At 43.0% G+C, this 13,204-nt stretch overlaps 1 protein-coding gene across 4 annotated transcripts in view; it reads left to right on the top strand.

Annotated features, from left to right (window-relative positions):
• LOC138295423 (probable G-protein coupled receptor 75) overlaps positions 1 to 13,204 on the top strand; it is a 42,450-nt gene that overhangs the window by 12,988 nt on the left and 16,258 nt on the right. For 2 of the 4 annotated variants that reach the window (XM_069233717.1, XM_069233716.1), the window contains exon 4: positions 7,916 to 8,065. The exons of the other annotated variants lie outside the window; for them this stretch is intronic. The gene's annotated coding sequence lies outside the window, so the exon portion shown is untranslated. The remainder of the gene's footprint in view (positions 1 to 7,915; positions 8,066 to 13,204) is intronic. 4 annotated transcript variants of the gene reach the window in all.

The raw sequence follows: 13,204 nt of genomic DNA, 5'->3' as shown, positions 1-13,204 counted from the left end.
TAATGGTCCGTCACATAAGAGTGAGACACGCAGACCACAGACCATGTTTGTAGCGGGAACATTGACTGTTACAAATGCAATTACATTTTGTGTTTTGAACTCCTGAACTAAACTATGAAATACTCCTCATGAGTGTTGACCTATTGAACTGCACCTATGCTTAATTTATTCTTCGGTTTGTCCTTGGGTTGAAAACCCATAGACTTTAGATAGTGTAAAACGCTTATCTAGAAATCTTAGTTGGAATCATTACCCCATAGCTGAGCCTCTTTAAATTGTATAGTTGAATGTTCTGTTTTAACCCCTTCGCTGCCAGGCCTTTTCCCCCCTCAGGTGCCAAGCCTTTTTTTTTTTGGCTGTTTGAGGCAGTTCGCGCCTAGGCCCTCATAACATTTTGTCCACATAAGCTACCCACGCCAAATTTGCGTCCTTTTTTCCCAACATCCTAGGGATTCTAGAGGTACCCAGACTTTGTGGGTTCCCCTGAAGGAGACCAAGAAATTTGTCAAAATTCAGCACGAATTTCGTTAAAAAAAAAAAAAATGGGTAAAAAGGGCTGCAGAAGAAGGCTTGTGTTTTTTTCCCCTGAAAATGGCATCAACAAAGGGTTTGCGGTGCTAAAATCACCATCTTCCCAGCTTTCAGGAACAGTCAGACTTGAATCAGAAAACCAAATTTTTCGCCACAATTTTGGCATTTTACTGGGACATACCCCATTTTTACTGTTTTTTCCAGTTAGTAACAGAAATGGGTGTGAAACCATTGCTGGATCTCAGAAAGCTAAACGTTTCTGAAAAGTAGACAAAATTCAGAATTCAGCAAAGGGTAACTTGTGTACATCCTACAAGGTTTTCCTACAGAAAATAACAGCTGAAATAAAAAAAATATTGAAATCGAGATGAAAAAAACAGCCATTGTTCTCCACGTTTTACTATGTAACTTTTTCCTGCGATGTCAGATTCTTGAAAGCAATATACAGTTACGTCTCCTGGACTCTTGTGGTTTCGGGGATATATAGGGCTTGAAGAACCCTAGGTACCCAGAGCCAATAAATGAAATGCACCTTGGAATGGATTTTCATTCCATACCGGGTGTACAGGAATTCATTTGCTGAAATATAAAGAGAGAAAAATAGGTATCAAGAAAACCTTTGTATTTCCAAAATAGGCACAAGATAAGGTGTTGAGAAGCTGTGGTTATTTGCACATCTCTGAATTCGGGGGAGCCCATACTAGCATGTGAATTATAGGGCATTTCTCAAATAGACGTCTTTTTTACACACTGTCTTACATTTGGAAGGAAAAAATGTAGAGAAAGACAAGGGGCAATAATACTTGTTTTGCTATTCTGTGTTTCCCCAAGTCTCCCTATTAAAAATGGTATCTCACTTGCGTGGGTAGGCCTAATGCTCGCGACAGGAAACGCAACATGGATACATCACATTTTTACATTGAAATCTGACGTGTTTTTTGCAAAGTCCCAAGCTGTACATTTTGGCCTTAAGCTCAGCCGGCACCTAGGGAAGCCTACCAAACCTGTGCATTTTTGAAAACTAGACCCCTAGGGGAATCCAGGATGGAGTGACTTGTGGGGCTCTCCCCAGGTTCTGTTACCCAGAATCTTTTGAAAACCTCACATATTGGCCAAAAAACACTTTCCTCACATTTTGATGACAGAAAGTTCTGGAATCTGAGAGGAGCCACAAATTTCCTTCCACCTAGCGTTCCCCCAAGTCTTCCGATTAAAAATGGTACCTCACTTGTGTGGGTAGGCCTAGCGCCCGCAACAGAAAATGCCCCAAAACACAACGTGGACACATCACATTTTCCCAAAGAAAACAGAGCTGTTTTTTGCAAAGTGCCTAGCTGTGGATTTTGGCCTCTAGCTCGGCCGGCACCTAGGGAAACCTAGCACATGTTTGAAAACTAGACACCTAGGGGAATTCAAGATGGGGTGACATGTGGGGCTCTCACCAGGTTCGGTTACCCAGAATCTTTTGCAAACCTCAAAATTTGGCCAAAAAAACACTTTTTCCTCACAGTTCAGTGACGGAAAGTGCTGGAATCTGAGAAGAGCCACAAATTTCCTTCCACCCAGCATTCCCCCAAGTCTCCCGATACAAATTGTACCTCACTTGTGTAGGTAGTAGGCCTAATGCTCGCGAAAGGAAATGCCCCAAAACACTATCTGGACACATCAAAATGATCAAATACAAAACTACCTGTTTTTGCGTGAGGGTGGGGTAGGAGGGTTGGGGGCACCTGCGTTTTGGGTCCTGGGCTCAGCAGCCATACAGGGAAACCTACCAAACCCAGACGTTTCTGAAAACTAGATGCCCGCGGGAGTCCAGGGAGGTGTGACTTGCGTGGATCCCACAGTGTTTTCTTACCCAGAATCCTCATCAAACCTCAAATTTAGCTGAAAAACCAAATTTTTCCCACATTTCTGTGTAGGATCACTTCACCAGGACAAAATTCCTTCCACCCACTGTTCCCCTCAGTCTCTCTGTAAAAATGATACCTCACTTGTGTAGGTGGGCCAAGTGCCTGTGACAGGGAAGAGCCAACCAAAAACATGTCAAAATTGAGCGGGAACCAAAGCGGGTCCAAAAGGGCAGTTTGAAAAAACATTTTTAGGCTGACAAGTAGGGCAGAATTTGTATTGGTATAGATGAGACAATTCTTGCAGATTCCGGAAGGTTCCATCACAAAAATGTGGAACAAGTGTGTGATTTCCAGCAAAGTTGGAGGTTTGCAGGGCATTGTGGGTAAGAAAATGGTGCGTGGTGCATGTGAAGCATACCACCCTGGAATCACCCAAATGTTTAGTTTTGAGATGTGTCTAGGTCTTGTGGATTTTTCTACATGGCAGCGTCCCAAAGTTCAAAAAGTGCAGCCCTCACCATTCCAAGTGGGGCGATTTTCGGAGTTAGCCAAGCTCTAATGGCCCAAATGTAAAACCAAAACCCAAAATAATCAAATGTCCTCTTGCTTGCCATGGGATAAGATGTTTTAGTGTGCGGGGGAGAGCTGAAAGACTGTTACCCCCTTCAGTTGGGGTAGAGGCATAACCATACCTGTACTGGTTAGTATCCACCACCACACAATTTTTTTTAATTTTTTGAAAAAAAAATCCGGGCATCTAGTAGACTTTCTGCAATTCCACCCCCACGCCCCCCCAGGGGTGGATCGGGGTTACTTGCCCCATCGGCCCACTGGTGGGCAGAACAACTTTGGCCCCATTTATTTGGGGTGGGGGTACCCCCACCCTCTTATTTTGGAGGAAAAAAAAATCGTCTCTGGTGGGTTCTCTGCCCCCCTTGGGGTTAGATGGGTCTTCCAAAAATAGTCCGATCTGCCCCCAAGGGGGGCAGGTATGGTCAACTGTAATGTGCCCCCATGGGGGGCGACCCTTGCCCAAACAAAACACACAACTCACACATACACACACCAATCCCTGGTGCCCAAGTGGTTTCTGCCCAAGGGAGGCAGATCGTCCTAATAAATTTGCCCCACCAGGGGAGTGACCCTTGCCTAAGGGGTCGTTCCCCTTGGGTGAAATTGGCGGGAAAAAAAAATCCCTGGTGCCTAGTGGTTTCTGTCCCCCTTGGGGCCAGATCGGTCTAATAAAAATAGGCCGATCTTCCCCCCAAATGAGGGCTGAAATGGCCTAAAAGTAATTTGCCACTCTGGGGAGCGACCCTTGCCGAAGGGGCCGCTCCCCTTATGCGTAAAGTTTAAAACAAATCTCCCTGGTGTCTAGTGGGCATTTCTGCTTAGCGATCGGGCAGCAGAAGTGCTGAGAAAGACATCAGAGGAAAGGAAAGGCCTTTCCTTTCCTTTGATGCCTCTCTCGGCCCCTCCACGTGATCGGAGGAGAAATGCAAAAGCCCTTCTCCTCCGATCGGTGCTAGAAGCTGAGCTTCCAGTGCGGAGGGGCAGGCCTCTGATACGCTGACATCATCAGGCACCTTGGGGGGGGGGGGGGGGGGGAGATCGTGGAAGGGGAGCAATTCCCCTTCCATCCCTGCACTGGGGGTGCTGAGGGGCGGTTCATGTGACTTAAAGATTACGTCCTTGGCACCGCAGCCAAGTCCGTAACCATAACGTCCTTGGCTGCGAAGGGGTTAAAGTACTCTATTATAACTACGATAAGCACTGGGCTGGACCATGGATTGCATTTTTTTATTATTACTCTTCATTTCTGAAATGTTGTTGCACACAGTCAAGTGCATAAAGAGTGTACTTGGGCCCAGTGTGCTGAGCCCGTAGTAGGATGGGCACCAGCAGAAAACTCCCTTAACCACCAGGGTTGAGGCACAGCAGCCCCTATCAGCTATTGGAGCAGGGTCGAGACTGATTTGCAGTGGTTGGGTTCAAACTGAGGTGGAATGGTTAGCAAAAAACAATTTAGTTGGAATGCTACCCTGAGCGATTGCCAATGGTTGGACAAATTGCAAGCATTTCTCCCATCACATATTGTATGCTTGATGCACAAATTGGATAAGCCAGGGCATACTGCTTGACATCTGTTTGTTCAGATAGCAACCAGGAGTGTAGAATTAACTCTACTGGCCTTAACTTCTCTCTGACCAACAGTAGCAGTGCCACTGTATAGCCTCAGTAATTCCTCTTAAAGTTCCTTGGTGGGAGTGTACATAGCCTGTTGAAAATACAGATCTTCATGTCAGTCAGTGGTACAGACAGATCTTCAAGAACACTTGGATCCAATTGAGATTGAGCAAGGCGTGCCCTTGAAAGAGCGTTTGAACAGTGTCATAAGTATTGTAGTCTTAGAATAACTTTGAAACAGGGCATTAGCAAGAGTGTTCTTTAGCAATTTAAAGTGTACAGGGAAGGCCTGGTCCTTCCCTCTCCAGTTTGTGTCACACATCTTGTGGGAATTTCAGCAATACAGAAATCTGTCTGGGGGATCTCTACCTCCTCTCCATGTTTCATCATTGAGGCCTTGGTCTCCCAAAATGGAACCTTGGGCCCTCCACGTATTGCACTATTCAGACACACATACACCCAGTGCATGTATACTGCATACATGCACTGCACAGTACTGTATACTATTCCCGCCTCATCCTCGACGTACCCCGCAACAGCCACATCTCCGCACACCTGAGACACCTGCATTGGCTCCCAGTCAGCAAAAGGATCACCTTCCGTCTTCTCACCCACGCACACAAAGCCCTCCACAACAAGGGACCGGAATACCTCAACAGACGCCTCAGCTTCTACGTCCCCACCCGCCCCCTCCGCTCCGCTGGCCTCGCACTTGCTGCCGTCCCTCGCACCCGCCGCTCCACGGCGGGTGGGAGATCTTTCTCCTTCCTGGCGGCCAAGACCTGGAACTCCCTCCCCACCAGCCTCAGGACCACCCAGGACCACTCCGCTTTCCGGAGACTCCTAAAGACTTGGCTGTTCGAGCAGCGATAACCCCCCCTTTCCCCCCTAGCGCCTTGAGACCCGCACGGGTGAGTAGCGCGCTTTATAAATGTTAATGATTTGATTTGATTTGATTTGATTTGATTTGATTTGATTTGATTTGATTCCTAGGCGCACATACACTCAGCATCAGCATTTACTATGCATGCACAGTCCAGCATTGTATCCTTTACGTTTTGTACCACTCACAGGTACACATACATCCTTCACATGTATTTATCCTACACGCACTGCGTAGCACTACATCCTTCAGGTACTGTACCACTCATAGGCATGTGTACCTCCACCTGATGCATAAACCATGTACGCAGTGCTCAGTACTACACTATTCCCTATATTGCACCCTTCTTGGGCACACATACACCCAGCACAGATACACCATTTGTTCGCTTTGCAGCTCTTCTCACCAACCTGATGTAGGCCGAGTGGGAGTTGAGCAAACAGCAGTGCAACTTTCAAAGTGAGTGCGCCTCTAGGCCTCACACCAGTGACACAGGTTAAGAAGGAACTGTTCATTCCTACAGATCACTACAGTATGCTGCCACCACCGTGCTGCTTAGCACCTGGTGAAAGTGGAAGCCTTTAACCACTATGAGTGTAGCTTCTTGTGCGTCCCTATCAGTCCAACAAGACTGCAATCCGTGAGACCGGTCTATGTCATGATGCACACCTATGATCCGTGTTTGCCATTGACAGCACAAGTCTGTATTAGGGATCCAGACATCAATATAGCTGGGCACTCAGAATACGTCTGTTAATTTGCAGAAGACTTCTGCATCCCAACACATGCCTGTTGCATATTTCGTAATAGGATTTTCAGGGTTGACTCTCTCACTAAGGAGTTCTTCAGTAATTCCTTGCACAGTTGGCAATGTGGTGGTGCCCTTTAAAGGCGGTCTTTGTTGACTTTGAAGCTTACAAACTTTGAGCAGTGTAGTGGGTGATTTCTGCTTGAAAGTGCACAGTACTCTAAGAACTTTGTGGCCTTCGGTTAAATCCTACACCACACACATTGGCCCCTGGAGTAAAGTTTGTGAGTAACCATCCTTCAGAATATCTTGCAGATCTCCAACATTTCTTTTTCAAACTGAAAAGACATTTAACAAAATGTACAGTGGGAATCTGGTTCAGGTGAAATTGTGCAGTCATACTCTCTACGAGATAGCAGGGTCAAGACTGTAGGCTTCTAAAAGACATCAAGGAAGGAATGAAAATAGCTCAGAATGGATGTAAAACTTGTGATTACTTTAACTGAATCTTTCTAGATTTTATCTCTTGGAGACCCATGAGATGAAAAACAATAATAATAACAGATTGGAATAGAGAATGATCTGGTTTGGGTTTCCAGTGTGGATGGCTGACCATGTATGTTTTCCCTATTCTTTCTTCTAGGAGCCTCTTACAAATTCACTAATCTTTTTCAATAAAAAAGAAAATATTTACTAATAATTAAAGGAGCTAATGAAAAATTTGAAGCTTTCATAATCACATTCTTATAAGTAATCAAATCTTTTTTAATGGAGAAATCGTAAATTACAGTTGTATTGAATCCATCATAACTTCAGTTGACAAGTGTTTTGTTCTCGCCTTTTGGGATTTGAAGTCTCGATGCTGGGATTTATAAGTTGACCAATGGAAAAAACACAAGGTGAAACCCATCTTAGTAAAGATAGACCAACACATTATCCCATGTAGCTTTGTATTGTGAAAGAGCAGTTTACTCCAGACCGGTAAAAAATGGATGCTGTACCTGAGACATGACATGGTGAAACTTCTTGGAATGCAGCACTTTACTTTTGAAACTATACCTGCATGTTATTGGTTGTGCTGAATCAACATTGTGGACAAATTAACGTAAAAATGTTGTCCTTTCTTTACCATCCCACTTCCTTTTTAGGGTCGAGCCTGCGTTGCATGCGCTCGCGCATGCATATCGCAGCGAGACGCTTTAGTGTTTAGAAAAGGGCTCGGATCCCTGTCGACGTCACGTCAGTGTTTTTCATTGGTTTGTGGGCTTGCCTAGTAAAATCTGCTTGCTTTCATTAGTCGAAGGCACGCATACGTCATGCCTTTTCCGGTGGCTAGCCCTCCTTGAGCGCAGCGACCAAGTACAGAAAACATGCGAGGCTCGCTTTTTTCTGTCAGATCGTGGACTACTTTTTCTCTATTTTCCTAGCGCGATTTCGCTTGGCAGAAGTCGAGCGCTTTACACAGTTAATTTCACTTTTTCGGGTTACGTACATAAACGCACTTTTGTACATAGATGAAAAGTCGGGTTAGGAGTTTACAACGCGTTCAGCTCTAACATGAGCAAATGCGAGACCCGTTGCATTGCAAATGCTTGTTTGTTTTTGCCAAGACTGACATTTTTTCCAATGAATATATGTTGGATACAATGCTCCTATTGTTTGTGTTTTTTGTGATCATGTACAGTTGACCTTCTTTTATCGTTTTTCATACAGGTTGTTATGCATAAAAGGCAAGAGAGCCCTCGATTTTGACTCACTCGGGTCCCCTTGATGTTGGAATTGGTCTTGGTAGCAATTTATTGTTTATGCTTTCTTAGTCTTGTGGCTTAAGGAATTGTGGAGACTTTGACTGTTCTTTTTCAGGTGAGGATTTTGAGAATCCCTTTAAATTGTTATTTTTCCATTTATTGCAGATAATGTGATTAATTTGGTTTTAATATGCTCACTGTTTGTTTGGCTTGTTTGGTACTGAAATTAAAACAGGTTGGCTATGGTTATTTTGTTCTAACGGTTTTGGAGTATTGCACAACTGGCTTCTGGAACATAAAGAAAAAAAGAAGCATCTTCTATGTGTGTGTGTGTGTGTGTGGGAGCGGGGGGTTAAAAATAATTTTGGGCTACCTGATAAAGAAATTGGGGGTGCCAGTGGACATTTAAGGTTTCTTTGTATGGTTTTATTTCTGGATACGCTTTCTAATTTAGTAAATGCACGGTTTGGTTTTATTGAGGAATTTTTAGATCTGATGTTAGCCAAGACCTTCTGATAATACTAAAACTATATGTATAATATATTTGCCTAAAGGGCCTTTTAGCCACCTGTCTTCGTCCATTGGTCTCTTGTTGGGTTAGTCACATTTTTTCAGCTCACTACAGCATACAGCATGGCACAACGGGTCAGCCTACTTCAGTTACTGGTTAACTTTCGCAAAGAGCACATCTGCAGACAAGCTAGTTTCTGTCAATGCCAGTGTGTTTTGTTTTACTTTATAATTACTTTGGTGTTGCCTTTGTTTATAGAGCTGGAGGTGAAAACGGCACCTTTCTACCACATGTGAACTCAGGCCACGTTCCATGATTTATCAGTTGTTTCCTGCCAATGCTATTGTAAATTCCATTTGGAGTGTTTGATTATCTGACTGCTGGTATTTCACAACAGATTGCGTCAGTTCGAAACTGTTCTGCATTGCTATTCTCTTTCTGCTATGTATGTAGTACACAAACCCAAAGCTTCAATATTATACATGTGAATTTGCTGGCACTTCTTCCAAACGTATACATTTTTTTACTCCATTTTGCTAATAGTTCTTTAATAAACTTTGCCCAGGACCAAAATAAGCATTTATTGTGTTTAATTTGCAGCACTTGTAACAAGCTGAATTTGGTGGAGCAAGAACAGCTACTTACCTTTAACACAGATTTTGTCACTATAAATTCTGTACAAACACACTATAGATGGCTCCAGGGAGCCTTTGGTTTCCTAATTCCTCTTAAGACATCTAAGCATAACAAAAGGAAACTCCCCTTAGATTAATACAGAATTAAAATAGATCAAACAACAAAATGCTAAGCTTTAACGTAAATGTCTCAAACAAAACAACGCTGAAGTAAGATATGCCTTCACAGCCACAGAAAAATACAGGTCAACAATCAAAAAAGCAAAAAAAACTATGCTACTTTAACTGAACCCACAATGCAAAGTGTGCCAATAAGTAATTCTATAAAATTCTCACTTAATTCCGTAAACCAAAATGCACATAAGCTACCAATCCCTTTTCTCAAGACTTTTGTGACAAGCTGGCTAACCATCAAAAATCTAAAGCAAATATGTTGGATAGCTCCTAAAACAACAAAAAGTCCTACAGCCCCAATCCCTTTCCGATAGTACCCACCAGCCAAAGACAAACGCAGCAACTCTGCTCCTTTAAATAACTATCCCCCTTGTCTACCTCAGATCTTTAAAAACATCCTACTATCAATTTCAGGTTCCATCCCAGTCAGAACACTCATCAGCGACTCATTCATGACAGGAGTTTTCCCAGAAGACCTAAAAAAAGGCTTGCATACTCTCCTTTTAAAAAAACCTAACCTGTACAATCAAGATTCTGACAACTACAGACCTATAGCAAGCGGACCATTCCTGGGCAAACTTATAGAAAGCGATCACAATTCATTGAAGACAATTCAATACTTTCCAACTTCCAAACAGGCTTTTGGCCTTGAAGAGACACTGAATTAGCCCAATTTCTATCTGGGATGATCTTACAAAAACGAAGTTGCTACCTTTCTTCTCTTGGAGCTGCCTTTGACACAGTGGATCATACTGCACTCACTCACCCAAAGACTTGAGGAAGCTGGAATTCTAAACCTCCTCCCCCCCCTTTTACCCCTCTAACATTCTCTTCTAAACCATAAACTATGAAAGCAAGTGCCTTTGAAGGCTCAATCATCTCACCCATGCTTTTCATCATCTACATGAAATTAAAACCAGATCTGATCAGGGATTTTGCCATGACCTGTCATAACTACTCAGATGACACACAGTTACTTCTGAAACTGGAAAGCCGAAAGGACATTAAAACATCAAAACTGTTTGCCTCTGTGCTGTTGACCAATGGATGACATGGAGCCACCTGTAATTGAATGCCTCCAAAGCAGAGATTCTCACTCACTTGTGGTGACTGGAAAACCTACAACCCTCTGATCTAGGACCACCTCCAAAAATATCTAAGGAGGTAAAAGAAAATCTTGGAATTACCATGGATACCTGTCAGTGAATGAAATGGATAAGGTAGCCAAATTGAGCTTCCTCACAATGAAAACCCTGCAATGCATCTTCCCGCACCTAGGATTCCCACACAAGGTTCAAGCTATCATCTCTCTTGGTGTATCAAAATTGGACTACGATAATTGTCAATATCATGACTCAACTTTGTCATTTTATGAGAGGACTACAAAGAATTCAGAACCCTGCTGCTACACCCCTACATGTAGAGCCACAGGCACACATCTCTCCTGCCTGGAGGGTGGTTCACTGGTTCCGAGTTGCCAGAAGATCCTCCTTCAAGCTGCTTTGTATCACACACAAAACAATACATAGCAAAGGACCATACTTTATCAGAAAGCAAATCAACAAATAAATACAACAAAGGGATTTACGCTTAAGAAAACATGAGCAAAACATTTGTCTCTGTTCATGGAGCCGAACTATGGGGTTCCCTGCCTGCACACATAAGATCCACAGACAGCCATCTCTACTTCAGAAGTTTAGTCAAAAGCTAGCTATTCCCCTCATGACGATCATACTCCCACCTCAAGACTGTTCCACAACAGTATACAAAGACATGACAAACTATACTTCTAACAATATGTAAAAGAGCTGTTGTCCTACAAGTACACATCATTGTAATCCAAATAATGCCTCCATACATTTATGTGAGTAAAACGTATATATCACACCACAGAATGCATGTGGATATCCGAGCATGTCAAAATTGCTGCTTCCGTGTACACGAAGGTTACACCGACTACTAATAACTACAAGTGCTATATCTGTATATGTTAATTAGTTATTTGGAACCATAAAAATGTGCAACATGATAAATGTGGACAGCAGATCATGTAAGTATTGCCACCTCTGTGTATGTACATAATGGTATTTATACAGAGGGTTTTAATCAAGCAAACACAACTCTACCAATCATTTTGTGTGTGTGTAGTATTTACATTCTGCTATTATAAAAATAAATAATTCAGTCCGTCCCATTCATTCTTCCCCTGACTCATCCCAATCCTCTCACTCCTTTGAACTCTAACCCTCATTCTCAATTTTTCACCCCCTCCTTTTAGACCATGCAACCCAACTAACAAGCACACATGGCCATTACTTACACAACAACTCACTACTTATTTTCAAATCTCCACTCTTTTCATTCTGTATCTACCCAAACCCTACTAAACACACAAGAAATTAAGAGCACAGTCCTAACACAACTACAGGGAGTGCAGAATTATTAGGCAAGTTGTATTTTTGAGGATTAATTTTATTATTGAACAACAACTATGTTCTCAATGAACCCAAAAAACTAATTAATATCAAAGCTGAATATTTTTGGAAGTAGTTTTTAGTTTGTTTTTATTTTTAGCTATGTTAGGGGGATATCTGTGTGTGCAGGTGACTATTACTGTGCATAATTATTAGGCAACTCAACAAAAAAAAATATATACCCATTTCAATTATTTATTAATACCAGTGAAACCAATATAACATCTCAACATTCACAAATATACATTTCTGACATTCAAAAACAAAACAAAAAAAAATCAGTGACCAATATAGCCACCTTTCTTTGCAAGGACACTCAAAAGTCTGCCATCCATGGATTCTGTCAGTGTTTTGATCTGTTCACCATCAACATTGCGTGCAGCAGCAACCACAGCCTCCCAGACACTGTTCAGAGAGGTGTACTGTTTTCCCTCCTTGTAAATCTCACATTTGATGATGGACCACAGGTTCTCAATGGGGTTCAGATCAGGTGAACAAGGAGGCCATGTCATTAGATTTCCTTCTTTTATACCCTTTCTTGCCAGCCACGCTGTGGAGTACTTGGACGCGTGTGATGGAGCATTGTCCTGCATGAAAATCATGTTTTTCTTGAAGGATGCAGACTTCTTCCTGTACCACTGCTTGAAGAAGGTGTCTTCCAGGAACTGGCAGTAGGACTGGGAGTTGAGCTTGACTCCATCCTCAACCCGAAAAGGCCCCACAAGCTCATCTTTGATGATACCAGCCCAAACCAGTACTCCACCTCCACCTTGCTGGCGTCTGAGTCGGACTGGAGCTCTCTGCCCTTTACCAATCCAGCCACGGGCCCATCCATCTGGCCCATCAAGACTCACTCTCATTTCATCAGTCCATAAAACCTTAGAAAAATCAGTCTTGAGATATTTCTTGGCCCAGTCTTGACGTTTCAGCTTGTGTGTCTTGTTCAGTGGTGGTCGTCTTTCAGCCTTTCTTACCTTGGCCATGTCTCTGAGTATTGCACACCTTGTGCTTTTGGGCACTCCATTGATGTTGCAGCTCTGAAATATGGCCAAACTGGTGGCAAGTGGCATCGTGGCAGCTGCACGCTTGACTTTTCTCAGTTCATGGGCAGTTATTTTGCGCCTTGGTTTTTCCACACGCTTCTTGCGACCCTGTTGACTATTTTGAATGAAACGCTTGATTGTTCGATGATCACGCTTCAGAAGCTTTGCAATTTTAAGAGTGCTGCATCCCTCTGCAAGATATCTCACTATTTTTGACTTTTCTGAGCCTGTCAAGTCCTTCTTTTGACCCATTTTGCCAAAGGAAAGGAAGTTGCCTAATAATTATGCACACCTGATTTAGGGTGTTGATGTCATTAGACCACACCCCTTCTCATTACAGAGATGCACATCACCTAATATGCTTAATTGGTAGTAGGCTTTCGAGCCTATACAGCTTGGAGTAAGACAACATGCATA

Source organism: Pleurodeles waltl, chromosome 5 (genome assembly GCF_031143425.1).
Source record: "Pleurodeles waltl isolate 20211129_DDA chromosome 5, aPleWal1.hap1.20221129, whole genome shotgun sequence".
Taxonomy (NCBI): domain Eukaryota; kingdom Metazoa; phylum Chordata; class Amphibia; order Caudata; family Salamandridae; genus Pleurodeles; species Pleurodeles waltl.
The sequence above is the reverse complement of the archived record's forward strand: the minus strand, read 5'-3'. Positions and strand labels throughout refer to the sequence as shown.